The 12851-nt window shown below is 38.5% G+C and overlaps 1 long non-coding RNA gene across 8 annotated transcripts; it reads left to right on the top strand.

Moving 5' to 3' along the window:
- The first annotated feature begins 2946 nt into the window (after window positions 1-2946).
- On the top strand, window positions 2947-7786 carry LOC140176352 (uncharacterized). Of its 8 annotated transcripts, XR_011867528.1 has the most exons (9): window positions 3030-3560; window positions 3891-3981; window positions 4205-4336; window positions 5553-5618; window positions 5837-5952; window positions 6059-6193; window positions 6486-6612; window positions 6791-6868; window positions 6979-7786. It is a non-coding gene; the product is annotated as an uncharacterized lncRNA (long non-coding RNA). The 8 variants fall into 8 exon arrangements; XR_011867523.1 differs by lacking the exon at window positions 6979-7786 and having other exon boundaries at window positions 5500-5618; window positions 6791-6977; XR_011867522.1 differs by lacking the exons at window positions 6791-6868; window positions 6979-7786 and having other exon boundaries at window positions 2947-3560; window positions 5486-5618; window positions 6486-6761.
- The last annotated feature ends 5065 nt before the right edge of the window (window positions 7787-12851 follow it).

Genomic DNA, 12851 nt, shown 5'->3' with positions numbered 1-12851 from the left:
TTCAAGCTCCTTGCAAAGATTCTACCTCTTTCGAAGACGAAGACAAAGACAAAGATAAAGACACGAAGTCGAAGACGAAAACGGCGACGGTTCAAGCTCCTTGCAATGACCTTGAGAGTGAGAGGTGGAAGCAGTGAGAGGAGATGTGGATGGCAGTTTGGTGAACAACGGTGAGAGTGGCGGAAGGTAGCGGTCTGGTGGAGAGGAGAGGGAGAAGGAGAGGGGGAGAATCTGAAGCGAGTGACGGCATAGAAGAAGGGGGTTAGGGATTTAGGGTTCTCACTGATATACATACTGTTGGGAATAATACACCATTTCCCCTTGAGAAAATACCTTTGACAGAGAAATAAAATAGACACAATCACAACACAAGAATTTAACGTGGAAACTCCAATTACCGGAGAAAAAACCACGGCCGTTGTCAAATGACAACCAGAGAATATCACTATGTGAAAATTGTTACAACACATAGACTTCTTTCTCTCACCAGCACCCCAGTACACCCACACTCTCTCAAAGCAAATATCTAACTACACCTCACAACACTCTCTAATAAAGAGTACAGAGGAAAAGAAAAATCAGATACAAGCTTAAAGTGTTTCTGACTGGTGCAAAAACAAATGGAGAACTTAGCCTCATATTTATAGCCTAGGCCACCCACTCCATTTGCTATCCTAAGCAATGTGGGACTAATTCAACCAAATCCTAACAATCTCCACCTTGATTGAAATAGTCACACATCTTCAGCTTCCATTGTCAACACCGACAATTCTTTGCTGCCATTGTCTATACCGACAATCATAGTTCAGAGAACTATCATACTCCACCATGAAAGTATACTCACTTGAAATTAGACAACTCCAAGCATTTCACCTTGGTACAGATCGAAACCTTGCTGAAAATTCATGGTGCAACTTCCAAATTGGCTTTTCCTGGAAGTTCTTCAGCCATCGACCTAACTTCGCAACACACCTTGCATCTCAACGCCAACCAATGCCCGTGTGCAATTGTGGACCCGATTGCCACAACTCATCCTTATCCATGGCAGTGCGGTAATACCATGAGGATACTTCTTGTCTTCTAGAGAACATCATCTTCTCTCATAGAGAGAGCAACCAGAGATCTTCTCCTTCAACGCCTTGTGCAAACCTAATTGTATCAACACATCCTTGACTTGTATTTGCCACAAGCCAAAATTGATTCTTCCATCAAATTTCTCTATTTCAAGCTTCACAGCACTTGAATATCCTGACATTGTTGCAACCGTATACTGGAATAGTATAACTCAACCGTGCACTATGAAAGGTCCCCAGGAAAGAGAGGTGGGTCACAATGGACACACTTAAATACCAAGTCTTTCCTTAGCCAGAACCTTTCCAAACTGTACTCTCACAGTGTCACACTGCCTTCCAGCAACAACAACAACAACCAAAGATCAACCTCAAGCCATAGGACAAAATTCTTTTCTGATGTGGAAGGTCAGACTAGGCTGCAACCACAGAGCATACTAAGAATAAATCCCACCAAACCGAAGCTCTTGATACCACTTGTTCGGAATAATACACCATTCCCCCTTGAGAAAACACCTTTGACAGAGAAATAAAATAGACACAATCACAACACAAGAATTTAACGTGGAAACTCCAATTACCGGAGAAAAAACCACGGCCGTTGTCAAATGACAACCAGAGAATATCACTATGTTAAAATTGTTACAACACATAGACTTCTTTCTCTCACCGGCACCCCAGTACACCCACACTCTCTCAAAGCAAATATCTAACTACACCTCACAACACTCTCTAATAAAGAGTACAGAGGAAAAGAAAAATCAGATACAAGCTTAAAGTGTTTCTGACTGGTGCAAAAACAAATGGAGAACTTAGCCTCATATTTATAGCCTAGGCCACCCACTCCATTTGCTATCCTAAGCAATGTGGGACTAATTCAACCAAATCCTAACACATACATACATACATACATACATACATACATACATACATACATACATACATACATACATACATACATACATACATACATACATACATACATACATACATACATACATACATACATACATACATACATACATACATACATACATACATATATATATATATATATATATATATATATATATATATATGGTATTTTTGACATTTCTTATATGAGAAAATTATACGGGTCTCCACAAGGCAGGGACCTCGCTCTTTGCCCATGCTCCGTTTATTTTGCGGGTCTCTATCCTTGTCCCCAGGAGTGAAAAAGGGCCCCCAAAGTATGTTCTCTGATGGGTAAATTCCTGCAGATACCCGTCCCACCAGAAAAAATTGCCATCCCTAGTAAAATTACTCTTTTATCCCTAATATTTATCATAATTCTGTTCTTATCCCTATATTTTATTATAATTTCAATTTTAGTCTTGTACTTTACTGACATTACTAATTTCCCCTAAACTTTATTCTAATTACATTTTTGTACCGAATTTTTTACAAAATTATGTTTTTGTCTCTAAGCTTTCTATATTTATATTTTTATCCCATAACTTCCTTTAATTACATTCTTGCTTGCTTTTTACACCAATCTCCACTATATTATCTATTTAGTCTCTACACTCATACCACTTTTATTCTCTCACTCTTTTTTTTTATCTATTTAGTCTCTACACTCATACCACTTTTATTCTCTCACTCTTTTTTTTTTTGGGTGCATCATCTGTGTTTCTATATTTTTAATAATAATTTTTTTGCCCCTAACTTCCATTGTTAAATCTTTTAGGCCTTCTCTCCTAATGTATTTTATTTTTTTTCATACACTACCAAAAAAATTAATTTTATCGACAAATTTTTAGTGGCCATAACACAATAGTTACTATTAATTTTATTTAAATTATATTTTAGTGACAATTATATATTTGCCATTATTACTACATTTTATAATAGCAATTATTGGTATTGCCAATAAATTAATACTTTCTTTTTATTTTTAATTCTACTTTTTTTTCCATCAATAACGGCAATTACTGTTATTGCCGCTGAATTTTTATTTTGTTTTATTTCAATGTTCTTCTCCAATTACTTGCCAAGTAGAGATCACACAGTAAACAACTCTCCCACCCTAAGTAATGACCAAAAGAGAGAAATTCCACAACTGCACAACCTCAAGCACTTCCCTCCATCGCCGAGCACCGTCGCAGACCTTGTTATCGCCGACAATCGTCCATCATTTAACTGCATCGTTGTTCCTGTTTTCATTCTCCGCCTCAGATCCACGCGGCTATCTTCATTTCTTCCTTTGTCTCAGATCGATGTCGTGATTTACGTTCCTATCTCCAAGGTCATACGCCAAGGACGAAACGAGAATATGGCGGAACCGGCAGCACTTTCATCTTCAAAAGCATCATCAATGGCGACAAGGAAGTTCAACGTGAAGGTTGAGGAGCTTCTTGACTGTATGCTCGCTTGTTTGGCTCTCTGCAAAATTCCAAGCTTGAGCTCTTGCTCTCCAAGCTCCTCCCTCTTTGTATCTCCTCCAATTCCGGCGATGTTTGCGAAAATGTTCGGCAATTCTCGTCTCTCTCTCTCTCTCTTTCTCACTCTTTCAATTTTATTTGTCAGCAATTTTGAGTGTTTTAGCTTTCAAATTTGAAGATGCTAATGCTGATCTTTGTGAATACTTGTGTTAATTGTGCAAATATCATAGGATTTCAAATTTGCTGTTGCGAGGGACTCAGAGAAATTGGAATTAGAATATAATAGTAACAAATTGTATAGTTTTGAGTTCTACCAATTTTTCTTCTATGATCTGTGATTCACTCTTTGGTCTTTATTACAGGTTTCATAGTAATTCCACTTTCACACTGATATTTTCCTCTTTGATATGGATAGGAAAGAATGATGGAAAAACGATTAGTTTGTGAAACTTTATTGGAATTTTCCTACCTGTTGGAGATATCAACTTTCCTAATGTTAAGGGAATGTAAGTATTTTGAAACTTTAATGTGACACTAACGTATAATAGAAACTCTGAGAATTGTGCTTATTTGAAAAGTATTCCTCTTAATTTTTAGAGTAAAAAAGACAATCTTAGGATATTCTAAAAATAGTTATGAGAAGCAAATTTTGAAGAATCAGATATTTGTATCAATCTTATTCACTTTCTTGTGTTAAATTTTAGATTTATACTTGCTCTTGATTTGCAGTGAATTGTTTTTTATGATAAGGAAGGAAAATGTGAAGGAGTTAAAAGGTCTAATTCAAAGCTCCCAATCAATATTAATGGATAAGAAATTGTGATTCTTGATATAGTAGGAAGCAGTGACTTGGACTTAAAGGTATCATATCAACTTAAACTTATTAATCATCCACTTATTGCATGAGAAATTTAGCTATGTCTAATAAGTGCAGCCCTATTACTGTTTTTAGAATTGCTGAGAGTTGATAGAGGCTAAACACAATCCAGTTAGATTAGCTTAATAAACCATATACTATGATTAGCTCTCAATTTTTGTCAAGTATCCTCCTTCTTCTTCAAGTTCTTTCCTTTTTGGTTTTCGCTGTGTGATTTGCAAGCATCTTTTTTAGAATGTTTCTTATCATATACCCTTATGCTCAATTTGACCGGAAGTGGCGTCTTTTATTCATTTCTGAGATAAAAAATTTTACTTTTAGAATGCATTTTTGTTCTATATTTTTTAATTGTTATGGGTTAGCTTGGGCACTATTGCTGTGTGAAATTTTAGCGTAGATTACTGATTTCGTTATGTTTGATTTTGTACTTGTTATGATAATCCGAATTGTTAATACAGTAGTAGTATTACTAGTGCTGCATCATTTTTCCCCCTTATTCATTGAAAGTTATGCAAAAATTTCTGCTAGTGTACTTGGTGGTTTTAACTATGTTTTCCATTTTCAACCAAATGCCTTTGGTTGTTATAGTTCATGTTGAATTGGCTATGACATTATCCTTTTATAGATTTGAGATAGCATAGCATTAGCATCTTGGCATAGTTGTAAGACACACTAAAGGATTTATTCTTGGTGCGGAAATAGTTGCCATTGGCCAAAGTGGTACAATTTGCTTGCAGTTGTTATGATATAACTTATTCCTTGACTTCTGAATAAATTAATAATTCAAAGCATGATTTATAAGTTGTTGCAGCATGAGTAATATAGAAGAAGCTTCTTTTAAGAGGAGTTGAGTGTTACTAATAGGTGAAAAGCATTACTATTGGCAATGGACTAAAATGTCCTTATTTAGGAATCTTCGAGAAATGAATGTTTCTATAATAATTACTGAGTTCATCCATGTGCTTATATTAAACCTTCAATAGAAGAAGAGCTGACCAATTTGTAAACTTTTAGTCTTTTAATTAAAATTAAGTTAGAGCACCTCAATGGTGTTGTTTTAGTGAAATATGAGATTTTTATTTTATTATAATGACTCTTTTGTTTGCTCGTTTCCTATTCACAATATGGTTTAGCATTGATTTGACAGAAAGCGTTTCGAGAGTGATCCATTCACAAAATGGTTTAGCTTTGATTTGACAGAAAGCATGCCGAGAGTGATCCTTTTGTTTCTGATGCTACGACTAAAGTTGAAAAATTTGCTCAAAGGTGATCTATTTATGCTATTTTATCGTAACTATAGAAATTTTTAAGGCTTGTGTTCGATTTCCGCAGTTTAGGCAATATGTAGAGATGTGTGATATGCTGTGGCTTTCAATCCTATAACTTGTTTAGCTGCCTTGATCATATATTAGATTTTCATCTTTAAGGAAAATGAAATTTGTTAGTATTGTGTATTCTAAATGCAATTCATACATTTGATTTAGTTTGCAGTGATCTCTAAAGCTGGAAATATTGAAAGGGTCTGCTCTGCTACGAATTTGATTTCATCGTTTTAACAGTTAAAACTGTCTTTAGTTTTCTGTTGCGCCAAACATGTCAGGTATCCTGTCTTTGCTGCTGTCTAATTTTTTATGATTATAAAGTGTCAAAGTCATGATATCTAATTTCTAATTAGTCACTCTTGCTTCTAAATTCTTTTGTGAAAGGCTCTAAAGGGCAATGTAGTCATGATGAAATCAGAGAGAGAAGATCAAATGTTGAGTACTTTGAAGATGAAAGGCAGCAGTCTAAAATTGGGGATCTTTACCTCCCAGGCATGATGATTACCATACATTGTTGAGGTATTTCCTCACTTCATTACCCTTATGGAGTCAAATACTTGATCTTTTTGTGTTTTATGCTGTCATGTAAATGATGTTGTTGTGGCTGATGGTATGGAAAGCATGTCAAATGTGCATAAGTACATTATAGAAACAAGATTTTCTTTTCATTCATGAATTGTCAAAATTATACACTTCTGCCGTGTTCAAATGATTTTCTTATGGTGTTTCAGTAGATACTTTATCCCACCTAGTTTCACCTACTAAGTTGCTTGCATTTTTTGCACTTGTATATATTGCACTTGTAAAACAGGAAGAGGTTTCGGTATGGACATGATACGATCATTGATGGTATGATCAAAGATGGCCTTTGGAATGCCTATAATGACTTTGGCATGGGAGTTTGTGCAGATCAGCATGTCATAACAAGAGATGAGCAAGTTGTGTAATATATTTCATGCTATGCTTATATATTTCTTTATTATATCGATTTGAGAAGGTTTACCTTGCCAAATGACATTACTCTATCCCTTAAAATATATTATTTCAACTCATTGAAAACCGTAGTTGAATCAAGTATTTATCTTGCTATTCTTTTTTTCTATGTATATCTGTTAGGACTCGTATGCCATTCAAAGCTTTGAGAGAGGAATAGCTACTCAAAATGCTGGTCATTTTTCTTGGGAGATAGTTCTGGTGTGATTTCTAACTGCACTGAACTGTTGATAGGTTTAACTGATATCACTGACTAGTGTTTCAGCATGTCTTAATGTTCTAAAATCTCACTAATTTTGTTTTGTTGTCAGATACTTGGTTTAGCGTGCCTTAATGTTCTGACGGTTCCTTACTAAAAAACCTGTTGGGTCACGCGTATGCATGATTGATGCGTACGCGTCGACGCCTCAATTCTGGTAATGCTACTGCATGGTTCCACAACCCGAGAGTTGTAATGGAACCATGCGGGTGGGGTGCCAAGGGCACAAATCACCTGACGCGTACGCATAGCTGACGTGTATACGTCATCTTGGTTTTCGCCTTTCCACGCGTGAGCGTGGCCGACGCTTACGCGTCACCTCAGTTTCATGAATGCTGCTGCTGCTGCTGCATGGTTCCAAACCCGAGAGTTGTAATGGAACCATGCAGGTGTTGTCCCAAGGGCACGAAAAGCATCCACGCGTACACGTGGCTGACACTTACGCGTCCCTTCTCCTCTCTGCTTCCTACGCATACGCGTAGGTGACGCCTACACGTCATATTTTATACTACTGCTGCATGGTACAAAAACCAGAAAGTTGTGATTCTTGCTTCTTGGAGATAGTAGAACATATCTCCTAAACAAGAAAGGATAAAAAATGGATCATTCATGTTTAACCTTCCATGGTCAAAACTTTGAAAGGGAAAAAGGAAAAGATTTGTTGACAAATCTTAAAGAAATTGGTATAGATGTAAAGAGGAGAAAGAGAGAAATTGATTAACCGGGATAGAATTTGAAGTTGAACCTTAGTTTCTTCATAAATTAAGCATGAACTTAACAGACATGAAAATTCTCTCTTTTCCAATAAGTGTTCTTGTGAGAAAACATGAAATCTAAGCACATGTTTTTACTTTATCTAATCACTTGTCTCATATAATAGAGTGTATGATACTAATATCATAAATTATCTCAAGTCTAAATATTTTTAGAATATTTTGGCATAATTTACTAGAACAAAGAGTACCAACAAAAATTCTTACTAGTTAAATTTTGGACCCGATAATCATACAAAAAGATACTTTTGACTTTTTGAGTTACTTTAACTTTTTAATAATAAAATATTATTATTTTTTATGTAGATTTGGATTCGACCTATCAATCTAAAGTAAACTGTATCATCGAATTTTGCAAGTTCTAATAACAGAAAAATTTTAAAAATTATTTTACTAAAAAACTGGATTGTTATAGAAACTGTTTCTCTTTTCCGACGACGAGCTACACCGCACGACAAAGGTAATACGTATTTGAGTAGCAAGATAGCATCTCTGGCAACCCACTTTGAGTTCAACAGTGATAGCAGCAACGAAAATTTTATCCACCATTGTTGCTCCTAACGAGCACAATGGCACCAGTAACAAGAGAAGTCGTTGCACACTCCTCCTCCTTCCTTTCCTCTCTCGTGTGTTCACTTCTCTTATCGGTCTTTGTTTTTTCATTTTTTTTTCTCTTTTTCTTCTTAGCATGTGTATAGTATAAAATAAAAAGGATAAGAATAATTTAAGTATTTTTACTTATTAACTTACTAATTAGTTATTTTTAAACTTACTCTAATTTAAAGTTAGAAATAATCTAATTAATTTTTTTATATAAAATTTTAATTATTTAAATTAAATTATATAAAATAATTATTATTTTTTATTACCTAAATTATAATTTTAATTATCTTTAATAAAATAGTTTTTAAAACTAAAATCTTAAAAAGATAAAATAAATCTTAAGTAACTTATAATTGAATTTTAAAAAATTGAGCTGTCTTACAACCTGGAATGAAACGTTATTGTTGCTTGGATGAACATAGACATGAAAATTAGGTTTTATGATTTGAGAATAAAAAGGAATAATGGTAGAATAATATAAAGAGTAGACTATTAATTTAATTTTTGTCTATTTTTTAAAATGACAATGCGATCCCTTAAAATAAAAATGTTTTACTTCGGTCTTTATCTCTTATTTTTATGACACAACATGATTTTTTAGGTATTTTTCTGTTAAATCCTTATCGAAACGATGATATGTCACGTTATATGGTTGAGCTGTCACGTTATGCTTGTTGAGGAGATCTTTATCTACCAATGTTGACAATAAAAAATGGACAGGAGTCTAATTTCTCTATATTCGAATTGGTTAGGGTTTATTCGTCTTTATTCTTTAAACAATATTTTTTTAAATTATTTTTTATTCATTATATTAATATTCTTTTTCAATAAATTGTTGAATATATTATCTGTTCATACCCTGGCCCAATAAATAGGGCCCAGGATCCAAGCAAAGAAGCCCAACCCAAAGGGGTTGGCCCTCCCCCAGTACCAGCCTTCATCCCCAGAAGTCGGTACTGAACACGACCTGCTCCAAAGAAGTCGGATACGAGGGCTAGCTGACAGATAACACTCATTCGAATGAGTAACTGCCCCTAGAAACTCTCTAACCACTTCGTGGAGCCATATCTTAACCTCCTTAAGATATGGGAACGGTTATCCACCTAAAAAGGTGGCACTACTTCAGCGGTGGTTATTGGTTCACCACTATAAATACCCTGACATCCCTCAGGTATCACTAAGTCCCAATACATTCTCAACTTGCTCACACTCTTGCTAACTTAGGCATTGGAGTGTCATTGCAGGTACCACCCCCCATTCTTCCACACGCACAAGTCGGACGGAGGAACACCGAGTTTCAGGTGCACTCGATAGCCACCTCCCTCACGCGTTTGGGCCAACCAACGTCATCCGGCCCACTAATCTCTGGTTACCCACCGTAACATTGGCGCCGTTGCCGGGGACCTGAGAGATTAACCAGTGATGGCGGAAAGATCCCCTGAAGAAGGTCATGTGGAGACAGATTCTGATCAAGAGAATTTGAACACTGGAAACAATGAAGCAGATCAGAACCTCCACCAGGAAGCTAATGATCAAAATAAGGAAGGCACTTCCGGAATCAAAAATCCGAAGGTAAACTCCTCGGAGGGGCGCGAGTCAGAAAAAGAAGGACCCCCTCTCGCTAGTGAGCTTATGGGGCTAATCCATAGCCGCCTCGAGCAGCTAGAACAGGAGCGGGAACGACAAAGGGAAGCTGAAAAGAACCTAAAAGAGGAGATGGAGCGACGAAAAGAGTTAGAAAGAAAACTCTTAAAGTTAGAATCCTCCCTCAAGGGTCGGAATTCCCAAGGCGATAGAGAAGATTCTCCCTTAGGAGAGAAAGATCCGTTTAGCGAGGACATAATGAGGGCAAAAGTTCCGAGAAACTTTAGAAGCCCCGATATGGACCTCTACGATGGAACCACCGATCCAAAGCATCATCTGAGCAACTTTAAAAGTCGGATGTATCTGACCGACGCTTCTGACGCTACGCGATGCAAAGCTTTCCCGACAACCTTGTCAAAAGCAGCGATGAAGTGGTTCGACAGTCTCCCTCCGAGGCCAATTACCAGTTTTGAAGACCTCTCAAGAAAATTCTTGATGAGGTTCTCCATCCAGAAGGACAAAGTAAAACATGCACCAAGCCTCCTGGGAATAAAACAGGAGGTCGGGGAGTCCTTACGGGCCTATATGGAAAGATTCAACAAAGCATGTTTGGAGATTCAAGACCTGCCCACCGAAGCGGTCATCATGGGGCTAGTCAATGGTCTTAGAGAAGGTCCCTTCTCACAGCCCATATCAAAAAGACACCCCGCCTCTTTAAATGATGTACAGGAAAGAGCTGAAAGGTACATCAATATGGAAGAAAACGCTAGACTAAGAGACCCGAGTTTGCGAATCGGGCACCCTCCCTCAACGAAAGAAAGGGAGAGGGAAGCGAAGAAGAAGGAAGAGCTCGGCCTTGATAGGCCAAGAAAATATCACTCTTATACTCCATTGAAAGTTCCTGTAGTGGATGTATACAGAGAAATTTGCAATACTGAAAGGCTGCCTCCCCCCAGACCCATCAAGAATAAAAAAGGGGGGAGCCGCAGTGATTACTGCGAGTACCATAAGATATATGGACACTCCACAAACGACTGTTACGACCTTAAAAATGTGATAGAAAAGCTAGCCAGAGAAGGTCGGCTTAACAGATATCTCATAGAAAGGTCGGACGGTCATGGAAAAAGAAAGCGAGAAGATACGGATAGAAGAGACCCACCACCACAAACTCCGGAGAGACATATCCATATGATCTCAGGAGGATTTGCGGGAGGGGGACTCACAAAATCCTCTCGAAAAAGACATCTCAAGAGAGTCTACCAGGTCGAAGAGGGGTCCTCCGATCTTCCGACCATTTCATTCACAAAGGAAGACGGGCGAGGAGTAATCCCTGGGCACGATGACCCAGTGGTAATTACCATGATCCTGGCAAATGCCCATTTACACAGAACACTAGTGGACCAAGGAAGCTCAGCAGACATCCTCTTCAAGCCCGCTTTCGACAAACTGGGTTTAGATGAGAAAGAGTTAAAAGCCTACCCCGACACCTTGTACGGATTAGGTGACATGCCAATAAAGCCACTAGGATTCTTACCCCTCCATACCACCTTTGGAAAGGGGGAAAAATCAAAGACTCTGAGTATAGACTTCATAGTCATCGACGTGGGGTCGGCTTATAATGCTTTAATCGGCAGGGCTACCCTTAATCGACTCGGAGCGGTGGTATCGACGCCCCACCTCTGCATGAAGTTCCCGACCTCGTCGGGAATAGCAACAGTGAGGGGAGATCAGAAGCTGGCAAGGAAGTGCTACAATGAAAGCCTAAACCTGAGAGGAAAAGGCAGAGAAGTCCACACAATAGAACTCGGGGGAGCAAGGGTTAAAGAAGAGCTACGACCACAGCCCGGGGGAAAAACTGAGGAAATTCAGGTCGGCGAAGAGGAAGGAAAAAACACCTACATAGGAGCCAACCTAGGGGAAACCCTAAGACAAGGGTTGACTAAGCTCCTAAGAGATAACTCCGATCTCTTCGCCTGGAAGGCCTCCGACATGCCTGGGATAGATCCCGAGCTCATGTCTCACAAGCTCTCGGTCTACTCAGGGTCCCGACCTGTACAACAAAGAAGACGCAAGCTCGGCCCAGAGCGAGCCCTAGTAGTAGAAGAGCAAGTGCAGGCGCTCCTAGAAGCCGGCTTCATCAGAGAAGTCAAATACCCAACATGGCTAGCCAATGTAGTGCTAGTCAAAAAACAAAATGGTAAATGGAGAATGTGCGTCGACTACACCGACTTAAATAAGGCATGTCCCAAGGACCCTTATCCACTACCAAGCATTGACGCCCTAGTGGACTCTAGCTCGGGGTATCAATACCTGTCATTCATGGACGCCTACTCAGGGTATAACCAAATCCCGATGTATGAACCAGACCAGGAAAAAACATCATTCATCACGCCTAGAGCCAACTATTGCTACGTGGTCATGCCATTTGGATTGAAAAATGCAGGGGCCACATATCAGAGGCTGATGAATAAGGTGTTTGCCCCCCACTTAGGGAGCTTAATGGAAGCGTATGTCGACGATATGCTGGTAAAAACCAAGGAAGAAGTCGACCTCCTATCCGACCTCTCACAAGTCTTTGATACCATAAGGTTGCACGGGATGAGACTAAACCCTGCAAAGTGCGCCTTCGCAGTGGAGGCAGGAAAATTTCTAGGATTCATGCTAACACAAAGAAGGATCGAAGCCAATCCCGACAAGTGTAGAGCTATCCTAGAGATGAAAAGCCCGACTTGTTTGAGAGAAGTCCAACAGCTGAATGGCCGACTAGCAGCTCTCTCCAGATTTTTGGCAGGATCAGCATTAAGATCCCTTCCACTGTTCTCCCTACTAAAAAAGGGGCACCAGTTTGAGTGGACCCCCGAATGCGAGGAGGCATTCCAGGAGTTCAAAAAGTTTTTGAGCCAACCTCCTATCTTGACCCGACCTATAGCCGGAAAAGACCTCATCCTATACCTCTCCGTGGCAG

Source organism: Arachis hypogaea, chromosome 11 (genome assembly GCF_003086295.3).
Source record: "Arachis hypogaea cultivar Tifrunner chromosome 11, arahy.Tifrunner.gnm2.J5K5, whole genome shotgun sequence".
NCBI lineage: Eukaryota > Viridiplantae > Streptophyta > Magnoliopsida > Fabales > Fabaceae > Arachis > Arachis hypogaea.
Note: the sequence above shows the minus strand (reverse complement) of the source record. Positions and strands in the feature narration are given on the sequence as shown.